The sequence below is a fragment of the Symphalangus syndactylus genome, chromosome 20 (genome assembly GCF_028878055.3).
Source record: "Symphalangus syndactylus isolate Jambi chromosome 20, NHGRI_mSymSyn1-v2.1_pri, whole genome shotgun sequence".
NCBI classification, from domain to species: domain Eukaryota; kingdom Metazoa; phylum Chordata; class Mammalia; order Primates; family Hylobatidae; genus Symphalangus; species Symphalangus syndactylus.
In genome coordinates this window covers 19,379,087-19,391,654 of record NC_072442.2, presented here as the reverse complement: position 1 = coordinate 19,391,654, position 12,568 = coordinate 19,379,087, and the positions used below count along the sequence as shown (strand labels likewise).

General features: G+C 49.0%; 1 pseudogene; it reads right to left on the bottom strand.

Moving 5' to 3' along the window:
* Positions 1-9,551, bottom strand: part of LOC129470149 (TBC1 domain family member 3G-like) — a 30,274-nt pseudogene extending 20,723 nt beyond the window's left edge.
* Positions 9,552-12,568: the final 3,017 nt, after the last annotated feature.

Sequence of the window (12,568 nt, the reverse complement as noted above, 5' to 3'; positions counted from 1 at the left end):
GTAAACACGTCTGTGCACGTGTGTGTTGCTTCTCTGGCCAGGGCCGGCTGCCCCACTCATGTGTGCACCCAGTTCCTCATCACTGTCACCCCCGAGGCCCAGGGCCGGCATCAGAGCATCCGTGGGTGCTCCCTAACCTCAGCCCTCCCCGCCCAGGGTGGTCCTGGGATACACATAGGGGTGGAGGGAAGTGACTGCTGCTGTTGGATCTCAGAATACAAATGCTAATACTATTACCTAATGGTCTTTTGAGCGTCTCTGATGGTATCGCTTTTTCATTTCTGACATTTTAACTGCGTATTTCTCTCCATGACCCTTGGCTATTCTAGCTAGAGGATCCTGTGGGGAAAGTGCCAGGCACACAGTAGGGGTTCACTCTTCTAGACATGTTATCTAAAACCTGGCTCATCTGTCCTTCCACCCAGGGCCTAGGGCATGCCAAATTCCAGGGGCCAGAAAGAGCTTGGGATAAAATGAATCTTCAAGGGGAGGGCTTTGACCTGGGCTGAGTCTGCCTGTGCCATCCAACTGGAGTCTCAAGTCCTGAGGCAGGACGTCCAGATGCCCCAGTGCAGGGCCCTCCTGATCAACACCTGCTCCCGTGTACTCATTAGCAACCTCACCCGCCCTACTCTCAAAGCACGCTTGGCTCTCGTATCCAGGAGCTCTGCATCTGTAGATTCAGCAACAGCAGATGGAAAATATTCAGAAAATAAATTGGATGGTTATGTTTCTATCGAACATGTGCAGACTTTGTTCTTGTCATCATTCCCTAAAGAATACAGTATCACAACCATTTATGTAGCATCTGCATTGTATTACATATCATAAATAATCTAGTAATGGTCTAATGTATACGGGAGGATGTGCATAGCTTATAAGTAAGTACTATGCCATGTTGTATCAGAGACTTGAGCATCCATGGATTTTGGCATTCCCGGGGACCCTAGAACTAATTCTCCGTGGATACCAAGGGATGACTGTATATACTCACTCAGGAAGGCTTCTCATTGGAGGAAGGGCCCGGTTCAGGACAGACACGGACATCATCCCTGGACTACTGTCCATCCATGCACTCATCCATTGGCACGACCCTCTAGGACTGTCCCGATGACAGCCCTAGCAAGTGGAGACAAGAAAAAAGACTGGCTCAAAAGGTACAGCTTTTTGTGGTCTTGGAAGATGTTGCACCAGTATGAGAATAGTGGGTCAGTTTTCTCCAGGATCCAGAAAGCATATCAGGCAGGCTCGGGGAGAGGAAAGGAGCCCGGCCTCTCCAGCAGCCAACAGGCCTGCGGTAGGATGGGGCTGGGGCTGGGGCTGGCCCTGTTTATCACTTGGGCCTCATGAGGGGAAAAGAAAGAACAGGGGGCAGAGGAGGAGCATGGGGGCAGCTGGTTGCCTAAGGAGAAGGGTCTCAGGGAAGGGGTATTCGTTTGTTTTCACACTGCTGTAAAGAAATACTCGAGACTAGGTAATCGATAAAGGAAAGAGGTTTAATTGACTCCCAGTTCAGGGAACTTACAATCATGGCAGAAGGCGAAGGGGAAGCAGGCACCTTCTCCACAAGGTGGCAGGAGGGAGTGAGTGGAGAACCAGGAAGTGCCACACTTTCAAACCATCAGCTCTCCCGAGAACTCCCTCACTATCGGGGAGCAGCAGAGGGGAAACTCTCCCCAGATCCCATCCCCTCCCACCAGGTTCCTCCCTTGACACAGGAGGATTACAATTCCAGATGAGATTTGGGTGGGGACACAGAGCCCAACCTGTAACGGTCTCAGTGTATCTTGCAGCTCCCCCGGCGCTGAGGCTGACTGCAGATCTGCTGGCCCTGCTCTACAGCACGCGGGGACTCTGCCTGTGTGCCCCCATCTGCTCTTCCTGGGGGTGGTGGCTGCTTTCTCGAGAGGAGGGTGGATCTGCTCTCCTGCCCACCCCTCTCCGGGGCCTTTTGAAGCCCTGGCCACGACCTCCCAGGGTAAGGCCAAGACACCGGGTTCCTTGCCCTTCTTGCTGCTTGGGTGACAATCCTGGGGTCATCCATAGGCCCCATCACTGTTCCTGCTTCTAAATGGAGAGTATTTGGGCCCATCTTCCTGGCGGAGTCCGGGGCCTCATCCCTGTTGTTTATTCTATCTCGGTAAAGCCAGGTGAAGACATCTGGGCAAGGAGATAGTAGAGTGGCCCCCAGGAAGGGTGGGTGGAGCGCGCTGGCCTTCAAGCTTGCCTGGACCACGGTGGGAGGGGCAAGGTTACCAGGAAGCAGGGCTGTCACGGCTAAAATCAGGAGGCGGTAATAATGCTGGTGGGGGGACAGAGCTGTGTGGTTGGCTTGGGGTGGGGCATGAGAGCCAAGGTTTGTCAGCACGCAGAGGGGTGGCTGACTCACGGACTAGGGGCTGTGGAACCCAGTGGTTGCCCTTAGCTCCTGGATCCTGGGAGACTTCTGGAGTCTGGGTATGGGGCAGACAGGGGTAGGGGTGGGAGAGGAGGCCCTGCATGGCAGGGTGCAGGGTAGGAAGCCAGCCAGGGGCCAGTTTGCATTGGCGGCTCCCATCCCCATCCCCACCCCCAAGCCCACCCCACCCCCACCCGGCTGCAGAGACGGGCCTGGGCTGCTGTCCTCTGCTTTGGCCTCAGCAGATCACAGGATGGAAGCTGGCAGCCCACTTCCTGTGGGCGCACCACTCGAGCCAGCTGCGACCTGCAGTTTCTGCTTCCTGGAGTGTGGGGCGCCCACTCAGGAGAGCATGGCACACCCCACACCCCTCATTTCGAGGATGCTGGGAGGTGGGGACCAAGGTCCTTCAGCCTTGTGCTTGCGCTATGAAAGGTAGCCTAGGAGTCCTGTGTCCGCCCATCCACGTGGGGCCCCAGGAGCCTGAACAGTGGCAGGCAGAGAGATGAGGAGGGAGAGAGAAGAGGAAAAGAAGGAGAGAGAAAGAGAGATGGGGAGAAGGGAGTGAGACAGAGAGAGAGAGGAAGAGAGATAAGGAGAGAGACAGAGGAGGCTGAGAGGAAAAGGAGGAGAGAGAGAGGGAGAGAGATGCAAAAGGCAGAGAGACAGACAGGGAGAGAAGGGCATGAGTAGGAGGTCGGGTCACTCTCGATCCCAGTTCCCAGTGAAAACCGTAGGCCGCCATCACCTAACTACGCATGCAATAAAGTCTTCTGCCTCCTGCTTACAGCCCGAGAACCCCTTTTCCGAGAGAATAAAATCTTTGACCGTTGCCCTTTCTCACCGGAGTTTGCTTGTGTCTTCTGATGAACTGTGATGTCTCACCTATCGCCTTCCTGGGCTCAAGGATCCATGAAAAGCCGACGCCTCTTTCGGGGAGGCTCTGCAGTGCCTTCATCTCACTAGGCTCCCCAGGAAGCTTGCGAACTTGGCTTGAGCCCTAAGCAGCCGAGTATGTGCCGGGCTTCTGCTTCTCTCTTTCAGTAAGAGGGAGAACCAAGAAAGAGATTGAAGCATGGTCTGCAGAGAAGGCACTTGTGCAAACACCAGGAGAATGAGGGGCCTGAGTTGTCTTCATTTCTCCTAAAAACACGCATTTCCTCCCAGGCCACCCTACTGATGGCATGAAGCACAGTGTGTGTGTGTGTGTGCAGGTATATGCATGTGTATGTATGTATGTACGTGTGTGTGTGCAGGTATATACATGTGAATGTATTTATGTATGTGCATCTGTGTGCATGTGTGTGTGCAAGTATATGCATGTGTATGTATGTGCATGTGTGTGTGTGTCTGTGTGTGTACGTGTGTGCAGGTATATGCCTGTGTACGTGTGTGTGTGTGTGTGCCTGTGTGTGTGTGTGTGCAAGTATATGCATGTGTATGTATGTGCATGTGTGTGTGTGTGTGTGTGTCTGTGTGTGTGCAGGTATATGCCTGTGTATGTATGTGCGTGTGTGTGTGCAGGTATATACACGTGAATATATTTATGTGCATGTGTTCAAGTATATGCATGTGTATGTATGTGCATGTGTGTGTGTGAGTGTGTGTTGCAGGGCTTTACAGTGGACAGGATGTGGGAGGGCAGCTGCAGCTCCAAGCTGCAAGTCTTTCTGATAGAATGGTTAAGATTCCCTGGACCACAGAAAGAGTGTTTTCATTTGCACCTATTTTTATTAGCATTTAAACCTGTATTCTTTGTAGCATGTAAAGCTTACGTTGCTTAACTATTCTTAGAAACATTTACACCAGCGGTCCCCAAACTTTTTGGCACCAGAGAGCCGTTTTCTTGAAGACAACTCTTCCACGGACCTGGGAGAAGGGGAAGGGATGATGCAGAGATGGTTCAAGCCCGTTACATTTATTGTGTCCTTTATTTCTATTATTATTTCACTGTAATATATAATGAAATAATTACACGACTCACCATAATATAGACTCAGTGGGAGCCCTGAGCTTGTTTTCCTGCAACTACATGGTCCCATCAGGAGGTGATGGGAGACAGTCACAGATCATCAGGCATTAGGTTCTCATAAGGAGCACGCAATCTAGATCCCTGGCATGCGCAGTTCACAGTTGGGTTCTCTGAGAATGTAACGGCACCACTCCTCTGACAGGTGGCAGAGCTCATGCGGTAATGCGAGGGATGGGGAGCAGCTGTTTCTACAGATGAAGCTTTGCTCACTGGCTGGCTGCTCACCTCCTGCTGTGTAGCCTGGTTCCTAACAGGTGGGGACCCCTGATTTACCCAGTAAGATAAACACATTATTATGTCAATTGAAATTATTCACCCTGCACCACCCAAAAGTATTGTGCATACCTACACCCATCCAAGGGTCCAGTAGCACACTTTGGGAGCTGTAGACAGTAAGCCTGGAGCTCCGCTGAGCACTCCATCTCTCCACCATCTGCGGGCTAACAGGCTGTGTTAGCTTCCTAGGGCTGTTTTACAGTACCACAGACTGGGCACCTTCAACAACAGAATGTTACCATCTCGCAGCACTGGAGGCCATGGGTCCGAGATCCAGGTGTCAGCAGGGTGGGTCCCTTCTGAGGCTGTGCAGGAAGGCTCTGTTCCAGGCCTGTCTCGTCATGCGTGTATGGACGTCTTCTCCCTGTGACTCTTCATTAAGGGTGATTCTGGTGAGGGCTCCGCAGATCTTCTTTTGAAGATCTCACTGTAGATTGCTTGGGACATGCTGGTCTTGTGTCTGAGTACACATTAGTGAGTATTTCTGTGAATAGTGGTTATAAAGTGAATACTAAGCTCCTTTTTTTAAAGAAAAATACTACTTGACCTTTTATTTCATGTTTTGTGTTTTGAGATCTAATTCACGGAACAGATTTTACAGTTTATTTACCTAAATGTTTGTTAAGAGTTCAGATATAACTTAACTCCTTTTAAACATATCTTTAGTTATGCTTGATAAGAAAAATTCAAATGAAGATTGTATTCTAGTATAAATTGTTGATTTTATAATGACATTAAATATTAAAGTTATTTATTTTTGTGCCACCCTTTAGAGTGAAGAAAAGTTCACTTTTATCATCAAGGAGTGTGTTAACCCTCGCTCTGTTACCTTGTTGGTTAAAGGACCAAATATGCATACTCTCACACAAGTCAAGGATGCCATAAGAGACGGACTTCGTGCTATCCAAAATGCCATTGAAGATGGTAAGCTCTTGTGATTGATATGAACCTCACATATATGTGTGTGTATGTGTATATATACACATACACACACACCTATGTATGTATATATATATATATATATATGTGTGTGTGTGTGTGTGTGTGTGTTTAGACAGAGTCTTGCTCTGTTGCCCAGGCTTTAGTGCAGTGGTGTGATCTCAGCCCACTGCAACCTCCGCCTCCCAGGTTCAAGCGATTCTTCTGCTTCAGCCTCCCAAGTAGCGGGGATTACAGGCATGCACCACCACACCCGGCTAATTTTTTATATTTTTAGTAGAGATGAGATTTCGCCATGTTGGCCAGGCTGGTCTCGAATTCTTGGGCTCAAGTGATCTGCCCTCCTTGGCTTCCCAAAGTGCTGAAATTACAGGTGTGAGCCACCACGCCTGGCCTTTAAATTTTTTTTAATTTTACTTTTAAATTTTAATCTATTTAATCTATTTATTTATTTTCAGACCAGGTTTTGAAACTGGCTAATTTTTGTACTTTTGGGAGAGATGAGGTTTCTCTGTGTTGCCAAGGTTGGTCCTGAACTCCTGGGCTCAAGGGATCCACTTGCCTTGGCCTCCCAAAGTGCTGGGATTACTGGCATGAGCCACTGCGCCTAGCTGCAAACCTCACATATATATCTTTTTCTCGAGACAGGGTCTTGCTCTGTCACCCAGGCTAGAGTGCAGTGGCGCAGTCATGGCTCACTGCAGCCTCAAACTCCTGTGCTCAAGTGATCCTCCCACCTCAGCTGGACGATAGGTGCATGCCACCACACCTGGCTAATTTTAAAATTTTTTTTTTGTAAAGATGAGGTCTCTCTGTGTTGCCAGGCTGGTCTTGAACTCCTGGCCTCAAGCAGTTTTCCCCCCTCACCCTCTCAGAGTGCTGGGATTTATAGGCATGAGCCACCACATTCAGCCCATGTTGAGCATCTTTTAATGTGCTTATTTGCCCTCCATGTATCTTTGGTGAATTTTCTGTTTAAATCTTTTGCCCTTTTAAAAAATTGGATTGTTGGCCATGCACAGTGGCTCTCACCTGTAATTCCAGCACTTTGGGAGGCCAAGGTGAGAGGATTGCTTGAGCCCAGGTGACAGGATTGCTTGGAAACCAGCCTGGGCAACATAGCAAGACCATGACTCTATACACACACACAAATAGCCAGGCATGGCGGTCTGTACCTGTAGTTCCAGCTGCTTAGGAGGCTGAGGCAGGAATATCACTTGAGCCCCAAGAGTTTGAGGTTACAGTGAGCTATGATCACACCACTGCACTCCGGCCTGGGCGACAGAGCGAGACCCTGTTTCCAGAAAGACAAAAAGAAAAGAAAAGAAAAAATTGTGTTAAGTTTTCTATTGTTGAGTTTGAGAGTTCTTTGTATGTATGTTGGGTACAAGTGCTTTTTCAGATAATGATTGGCAATTTTTTTCTCCTCGATGGCTTATTTTATTATTAACAGTGCTTTTCAAAGAGAAGTTCTTAATTTTGATGAAGTCTAATTTATTATTTTTATTCTCTCATGGATTATGCTTTTGGTGTGGTATCTAAAAAATCTTTACCTAACCTAGGGTCACAAAGATTTTCCTCTAAAAGTGTTACAGTCTTATGTTTTACATTTAGGTCTGTGATTCATTTTAACTTTTGTATATGGTGCAAGTATGGATACAAGTTCATTTTTTTCATATAAAGGTATCAGATTGTTTTAGTCTTATTTGCCGAAAAGACTTTACTTTCACCACCGAATTGCCTTTTCTCATGTATAAAAAATCCGTTTTTCATATTTGTGTGGTTCTATTTCCGTGCTCTTTTTTCTGTTCTACTGATGCATTTGTCTATTTTAATGTTAATATCATACTGTCCGGACGACTGTAGCTTTATAATAAATCTTGAAATCAGTATTGTTAACTCTCATGTTTTTTGTTGTTTTTTTTTTTAAGTTATTTTGGTCATTCTAAGTCTTTGGCGTTTCCATATGACTTCCATATGAATTTTAGAATCAGCTTGTCAATTTCTACCAAAAAGACTGCTGCTGGGATTTTGATCAGAACTTTTTTTTTCAGAAAGGATCTTACTCTGTCACTCAGGCTGGAGTGCAGTGGCTTGATCATGGCTCACTGCAGACTCGACCTGCTGAGCTCAAGTGACTCTCCCACCTTAGCTTCCCAAGTAGCTGGAACCACAAGCATCCACTACCATGCCTGGTTAATTTTTTTTTATTTTCTGTAGAGACAGCGTCTCATTATGTTGTTCCCCAGGCTGGTCTCAAATTCCTGGGCTCAAGCGATCCTCCCACCTTGGCCTCCCAAAGTGCTTCGATTACAGGTGTGAGCCACTACACCCTGCTTGATTGGAATTTTATTAAATCTGTAGATCAATTTGGAGATAGTTGATATTTTAATAATGAGCCTTCTAACTCATGAATATCATCCTATCTACTTGAGTCTTCTTGAATTTATCTCAGCAATATTTCATAGTTTTTAGTATATGAGCCTCACACACTTTTTTCCATATTTATCTCTATATATTTCATTCATTTTGTTGCTATTGTATATGTTATTTTTAAAATTTCCATTTCTGATTGTTAGTTGCTAACATATAGAAATATATTTTATTTTTGTACATGGATCTTGAATTCTGCAACCTTGCTAAATCACAATTAGCTTTCTTATAGGCTTCATTGAATTGTCTATATAAGTGATTACATTGTCTGCTAATACAGTTATACTTTTTTCTTTCCAATATGGGTATTTTAAAATTTTCTCCCTTATTTCATGGGCCGGAACCTCCAGTGTAATGTTGACTAGAAATAATGAGAATGGACATCCTTTCCTCATCGCTGATCTTCGGGGGAAAGCATTCAACCTTTCTCTATTACGTATGATGTTAGCGTTAGCTATAGGTTTTTACCAGGCTGAGGAAGTTCTCCCTTCTGTGCCTAGTTTGCTGACAAATTTTAATCAAGAATAAATGCCAGGCTGGGCGCGGTGGCTCATGCCTGTAATTCCAGCACTTTGGGAGGCCGACACGGGTGGATCACCTGAGGTCCACAACACATAGTGAGACCCTGTCTCTACCAAAAAATAAAATTAAAAATTAAAAAAATTCATGAGGTGTAGTGGCATGTACCTGTAGCCCCAGCTACTGAAGAGGCTGAGGTGGGAGGATTGCTTGAGCCCTGGGGATCAAGGCTGCAGTGAGCTGTGATCACACCACTGCACTAAAGCCTGGGCAACAGAGCAAGACCCTGTAGAAAGAAAGGAAAAGTGACCAGGCACGGTGGCTCACGCCTATAATCCCAGCACTATGGGAGGCTGCAGGCAGGCGGATCACCTGAGGTCAGGAGTTCAAGACCAGCCTGACCAATATGGAGAAACCTCATCTCTACTAAAAATTCAAAATTAGCCGGGTGTGGTGCCGCACACCTGTAATCCCAGCTACTTGGGAGGCTGAGGCAGGAGAATCGCTTGAACTCGGGAGGCAGAGGTTGCAGTGAGCCAAGATGGTGTCATTGCACTCCAGCCTGGGCAACAAGAGCAAGACTCCATCTCAAAAAAAAGTAATAATAATAATAAAGAAAAATAAGGAAGGAAAGGAACGGAAAGGAGGAAAGGAGGAAGGAAGGAAGGAAGAGAGGAAGGAAGGAAGGAAGGGAGGAAAGGAGGGAGGAAGGAAGGAAGGGAGGGAGGGAGGGAGGGAGGGAGGGAGGAAGGGAGATTCTTAACCCAGTCTGAGAGAGTCAAGGCCTCCTGAGGCTACAGCAGCTAAGCTGAGACTCACCGGTGAGTAGGAGCCAGCCAGTAGAAGGGGGCTGTGAGGTGTGGAGGATCTTCCAGGAAGAGGAAAGGCACAAAGGTAGGACACAGTGTGGGGTCTGCAGAGAACCATAAGCAATTTGTTGGGAGGCCGAGAGTGCTAGAAAGGAGGTAGGAGAGGGACAGGGCCAGGCCTTGTAGGATTTTACTTATGTATATTATACGCCTTTGTGTCATCCAAATACATAACAAAATGCATTCTACACGGCGGGCCTTCCATAAATACTTTCAAAAATGAATACAATGATTGGCTGGGCACGGTGGCTCACACCTGTGATGCTAACAGTTTGGGAGGCCGAGGCGGGTGAATCACCTGAGGTCAGGAGTTTGAGACCAGCCTGGCCAACATGGTGAAACACCATCTCTACTAAAAATACAAAAATTAGGACGGGTGCGGTGGCTCACGCCTGTAATCCCAGCACTTTGGGAGGCCGAGGCGGGCGGATCACGAGGTCAGGAGATCGAGACCACGGTGAAACCCCGTCTCTACTAAAAATACAAAAAAATTAGCCGGGCGTGGTGGCGGGCGCCTGTAGTCCCAGCTACTCGGAGAGGCTGAGGCAGGAGAATGGCGTGAACCCGGGAGGCGGAGCTTGCAGTGAGCCGAGATTGCGCCACTGCACTCCAGCCTGGGAGACAGAGTGAGACTCCGTCTCAAAAAAAAAAAAAAAAAAAAAAAAGAACGCGGGGGTCTATGTTTCCCAACTCTCCTGCCCCAGTAAACAAGGATGTCTCGCCCTAACCGAACTGGCAGGTGGAGGCAAGACAGCCACTGAGCAGGCACGCTCACCAACTTCTCTTGAACCTAGAAGAGCATGCAGGGCTGTGGAGGCAGCTGTTTAGAGATCTGAGGTATCTCCAGGGACCACCAGGGAAGGGAGACGCCAATGTGGCCAACCCTTGGCAGCCACACCCCAAAAGCAGAGGCTGCCCCCCCCAGGCCGCTGGGTACACGCTACCTGGTGACGCCATCTTTGATGTGGTAGAGCAGACACTCAAGACATCAGAGGGTCTTCGTTCAGGTTCACCAGGTGGGGAGTCTAAGCGGGGAGAGAAAGGTGGTCAGGGGGAGCCAGCCAGGGGGCGCTATGGAAAGGAAGAAAGGGAGCAGTGGGAGGAGAAACCCCTCCAGGCCTGGCACTGCCAGCTGCACCCCCTCACTCTGGAGAGCTCTCCTGCCTTCTGTACTTCTCCCATCGTCATCCCTCCACCCTGATGACATTCTTTGGTTCCCACCTCTCACACCAACCGCTTTCGGGACAGCCTGATCCACCCTCTCCTCACACGGGGGGCCTACAAAAATTGCCCCACCCATCCTGCTGCATCCAGGTCAGCAACCCTTCCCAAGGCCTGTCTCTTCAGAAGCACCTCGACCCACCAGGCTCCCTGACCAGAAGCCCCGGACCCCCTGCATTCTCTTCTTCTTCCCTATATTCCTCTGTCTCAGGTCCCATCATTTCTTTCCTCAAAATGTACCTTGCAGCTTCTGGAGAGTTGGGGGAGACTGAGTAAGCAGACTGGTACTCCCCACCTTTCATCAACCTTGAATTTCCTACACACATCAATTACTTTCACAATTTAAAAATAAAAAGTGTCACTTCAACTCAAAAGCAAATGGAACAAACATGTTTCTTGAAGCAGACTCCCTGACTCTTCCACAGTGACTACCCCTCCCTCGGCTGCTTCACCTCAAGCCTGGGTCCCTGCAGCACCCGCCTGGGGCTGTCCCTGCCTAAGGCCCCAGGCCAAGTCCATCCTGAACACCTGAGTGATTGTTACGCTGCTCTGTGCTGAAAACCCGGCCCATTCCCTTCTCCCAAAGCTCTTTCTCCTGACTTGTTTCCGTTACAACAGCCCTGCCCTTGCTGGGCAGTACTCTGGGTGGCATACAGGCCATGCTGCCTCTGTACCCCCATGCTGCCTCTGTACCCCCCGCTGCCACGCCTGGGGAAGTCTCCCTTCCCGCCAGCTGCTGCCCTGCCACACACCTGTCCATCCCTCAGCACCACCCTGCCCCAGGCCCACCTGCCTTCCTGCCACCCCTCAGGTCTCCCAGCTTCCTGTCCACACCTCGCTATGGCCATGTCTTTGCTTCACTGCTGAGACCTCTCCAGCTGGAACCCCAGCCCCGCTGGACTTGAGCCTACTTTTCCCCCTGGCATCCCTGGGCCTCCTCCATGTCCTGGCTCTAGTCCACCTGTCCAAGCCCCCCTCCCAGGCCTCTCTCCCGGACTCTGTACTTCCACCCAGCAGACCCCTGAGCACTCCCTCCAAAGCAGGCCTCCTGTATCCCTGACTGCCAGTGTCCCCAACAACAGCCTCCCAAAGTGCTGGGATTACAGGCGTGAGCCACCGTGCCCGGCCCATTATGAGTCCTTACTATATTCTCCTTGGGCCGGGCATCGTGGCTCACACCTGTAATCCCGGCACTTTGGGAGGCCAAGGCGGGCGGATCACAAGGTCAGGAGATTGAGACCATTCTGGCTAACACGGTGAAACCCCATCTCTACTACAAATACAAAATATTAGCCGGGGGTGGTGGTGTGTGCCTGTAATCCCAGCTACTTGGGAGGCTGAGGCAGAAGAATCGTATGAACCCGGGAGGCAGAGGTTGCAGCGAGCCGAGACTGCACCGTTGCACTCCAGCCTGGGTGACAGTACGAGACTCCGTCTCAAAAAAAAAAAAAAAGAACTCATAATGAAGGCTGCCTCTGAGAGGGGAACTTAAGGGTGGGAAGGATGGAGGGTTACTTTTTTTTTTTTTCTATAACAAAATGCTGTAAACTGAGAGACGTAACTTCTCACTGTACACACCTTTTAGAACTATTAGAATGTCCTCTCTGGTGTGTATTACCTTTGTAAGAACAATTAAAACAAGAACCCCCTCCTTTGGTCTCCAGGATTTGGCAGGTGGCATCTCTGCCAGCTCTCCAAGGAAGAAACCTCCACCCCACCAGTCTCCCCACTCCTTTCTGCTTTTTCTCCATCCTTGCAACCGTGGTGGAAGCGGCCCAGCTCCAGGTATACAAAGGTGGCTGGAAGCCATACTGAGGGCATCTTGTAGCCCCTCTTTCCACCTAGGTGTGGCTGGGTCCCAGAAGAGTCTGGCTCCCTCAG